The following is a 3942-nucleotide window of genomic DNA, read 5'->3' on the forward strand; positions in this document are numbered from 1 at the left end:
GTCAGTAATACTGTGTACTATCAGTAATACTGTGTACTGTCAGTAATACTGTGTACTATCAGTAATACTGTGTACTGTCAGTAACACTGTGTACTATTAGTAATACTGTGTACTGTCAGTAACACTGTGTACTATTAGTAATACTGTGTACTGTCAGTAATACTGTGTACTATCAGTAATACTGTGTACTGTCAGTAATACTGTGTACTATCAGTAATATTGTGTACTGTCAGTAACACTGTGTACTATCAGTAATACTGTGTACTGTCAGTAACACTGTGTACTATCAGTAATACTGTGTACTGTCAGTAATACTGTGTACTATCAGTAATACTGCGTACTGTCAGTAATACCGTGTACTATCAGTAATACTGTGTACTGTCAGTAATACTGTGTACTATCAGTAATACTGTGTACTGTCAGTAACACTGTGTACTATCAGTAATACTGTGTACTGTCAGTAACACTGTGTACTATCAGTAATACTGTGTACTGTCAGTAATACTGTGTACTATCAGTAATACTGTGTACTGTCAGTAATACCGTGTACTATCAGTAATACTGTGTACTGTCAGTAACACTGTGTACTATCAGTAATACGGTGTACTGTCAGTAACACTGTGTACTATCAGTAATACTGTGTACTGTCAGTAATACCGTGTACTATCAGTAATACTGTGTAATGTCAGTAACACTGTGTACTATCAGTAATACTGTGTACTGTCAGTAACACTGTGTACTATCAGTAATACTGTGTACTGTCAGTAACACTGTGTACTATCAGTAATACTGTGTATTGTCAGTAACACTGTGTACTATCAGTAATACTGTGTACTGTCAGTAACACTGTGTATTATCAGTAATACTGTGTACTGTCAGTAATACTGTGTACTATCAGTAATACTGTGTACTGTCAGTAATACTGTGTACTATCAGTAATACTGTGTACTGTCAGTAACACTGTTTAATATCAGTAATACTGTGTACTGTCAGTAATACTGTGTACTATCAGTAATACTGTGTACTGTCAGTAATACCGTGTACTATCAGTAATACTGTGTACTGTCAGTAACACTGTGTACTATCAGTAATACTGTGTACTGTCAGTAACAATGTGTACTATCAGTAATATTGTGTACTGACAGTAATACTGTGTACTATCAGTAATACTCTGTACTATCAGTAATACTGTGTACTATCATTAGTAGTGTGTACTATCAGTAATACTGCATATTATCAGTAATACTGGGTGCGTGTGTGTGAGTACCTAGAATACTATCGTACGAAGTAATTCTAAGACAACAGATGGTCAGTAACGGCGGGTGTATACAATCACAGACTAAAATAAGCAGACATGACACACTTCATGTCAAGGTGACAGCAATTAGTAGTTAACGTCGCGTGTCAGGTTGTTTTTTGGTGGTATATAAGGTGGCAGTGACGGCTGGTGGACAGTATCAACTGTTACTTCCTCACAAGAAGACTCCTGCACCTGGTCAAGATGGTCTCCACAGCTGTGAGTGACACAGACACTCTTGATGTTTTCTTGATACCATGTGAAATTTTTTTATTGTATCTGCTAGTCAGCATAGATTCTGAAGAATGTTTTGTGTTGCAGGTGATGATGATGGTGTTGGTGTTGGCTGGTGTCCTGGTGGTGGTCCTGGCCAGACCTGAGGCAGCACCTCTGCCTCTCCCTGGATATCTTCGCTATGGTGGATATGGCGGCTATGGTGGATATGGTGGATATGGCGGATTTGGACGTGGCTATGGCGGATATGGATTTGGACGTGGATTCTATGGATACGGACGCTGAGGTTAATGTCAGGTCAGTTGAGCGGACTATATATATATATATATATATATATATATATATATATATATATATATATATATATATATATATATATATATATATATATATATATATATATATATATATATATATATATATATATATATATATATATATATATATATATATATATATATATATATATATATATATATATATATATATATATGCAAAACAACCACTCTGAAAGAATAGAGAAATTCCAAGCGCTTTCGTGACTACTCACATTATCAAGGAACTATGAAAGTGAAGCATCCAAGGAAGCTATATAAGGGGTCGGCCAGCACCTCACTATCAGATCCCACAACGGTTAAACACGTGACGCGCGGCGAGCCAACTTGGACAGGTCCTTTGCAAAACTCACCCCCAAGCTATTTATTTGTCCAGTGTATTATTAAATTCTACCCAAATTCTATTAATTATAAATGGATCTAATTTATATAAACCAAAGGAAATATTCATATTATTGTCAAAACTGCTTTTTATGAAACAAGATTCAATTATATTCCTGTCGACCATGGAATATAATTGAATCTTATATAGCTTCCTTGGATGCTTCACTTTCATAGTTCCTTGATAATGTGAGTAGTCACGAAAGCGCTTGGAATTTCTCTATTCTTTCAGAGTGGTTGTTTTGCATATTTTGAAATCACCTGTTTACTGTGATCTTATTGCATATATATATATATATATATATATAATATATATATACATATATATATATATATATATATATATATATATATATATATATATATATATATATATATATATATATATATATATATATATATATATATATATATATATGTCGTGCCGAATATGTAAAACTGGTCAATTAGCAAGAACTCATTTAAAATTAAGTCCTTTCTGAAATTCTCTTTTATACGTTTAAAGATATATTTTTTTCATTAACGTTAATGTAAAAAAAATTAATTTTGCACCAAAAAAATCTTAGAAAACTTACCTAACCTTATTATAACAAGAACAATTTATTTTAGCCTAACCCAACTAAATACATTTTAGATTTGTTTACAATAATTTAATACTAAACAAACACAGTGAAATATATTTTTTTTCGTTAGGTTCAGAATGATTTTGGCGAAATTATTGCATACACAAATTTTCACTTGCCCTATATGGCAAGATGAACGTTGCTATTTAAGCCAAGATCGCAAGTTCTGCCTGTTCTGCACGACATATATATATATATATATATATATATATATATATATATATATATATATATATATATATATATATATATATATATATATATATATATATATAATTATATATATATAGAGAAAGAGAGTTTGTGTACTTAGTTTATTATATCAAAATTGATATTCTTTGAATACCTACCCGTGTGTGTGTGTGTGTGTATGACGGACAGAAGTGGTATATATTAACCAGTGTTATTTTATCTTCCTCAGAGTTACACTGACGTACGTGGGACAACATCAGTAGCCATGTACTCTTAATAATAAGTTTATTCAACTTGTCACCTGTACTCAACCTGTCAAGAACACTTTATTACCCTCAATGTGTATTAAAGTAAACTCTCGGTGTATATAACTTTATTTATAATAAAAAATTAAATGTATATACCTCTTTTCATTCTCTTACCCATAAATATTTTTTAATAGCCATTTTGACATTAATTTGGACGCGAATAAACGAAAATAAAATTTATTCTGTCGTACTGAAAATTTTGCTTCTATAAATAAAACCGTGAAATAATTTTTTCTCTCCAGATGAATTTAGGCAAAAATATTCAAAATTTTTCTCAAGCAATTCATGTTCATATTTTGAACATCGAACTAAACACTGCAACCAAAACAAAAAAAAATACCAAAAATAAACGAGAAATAAAAAGGAATAAACAAAATAAACACAGAAAAGATTAAAATGGTGAAAAAATTGATAATGGAGACATAGCTGAGAGTGGAAGATGTTAATGTTTTTAGACTAGCGAGTAGACGTGTCGGCAGATGTCTTTGGAACACCGGGTCACCGTCTGGAAAAGACCCGGACCGGGACAGTACCGGCGAACCAGAAAGAAGAAGAAGAAGAAGAAGAGGAGG

At 32.2% G+C, this 3942-nt stretch overlaps 1 long non-coding RNA gene across 1 annotated transcript; it reads left to right on the forward strand.

Annotated features, from left to right (window-relative positions):
• The first annotated feature begins 1447 nt into the window (after positions 1–1447).
• LOC128697645 (uncharacterized) lies at positions 1448–3426 on the forward strand. The gene is made up of 3 exons (XR_008408332.2): positions 1448–1516; positions 1619–1828; positions 3292–3426. It is a non-coding gene; the product is annotated as an uncharacterized lncRNA (long non-coding RNA).
• The last annotated feature ends 516 nt before the right edge of the window (positions 3427–3942 follow it).

This window comes from Cherax quadricarinatus, chromosome 68, assembly GCF_038502225.1.
Source record: "Cherax quadricarinatus isolate ZL_2023a chromosome 68, ASM3850222v1, whole genome shotgun sequence".
NCBI lineage: Eukaryota > Metazoa > Arthropoda > Malacostraca > Decapoda > Parastacidae > Cherax > Cherax quadricarinatus.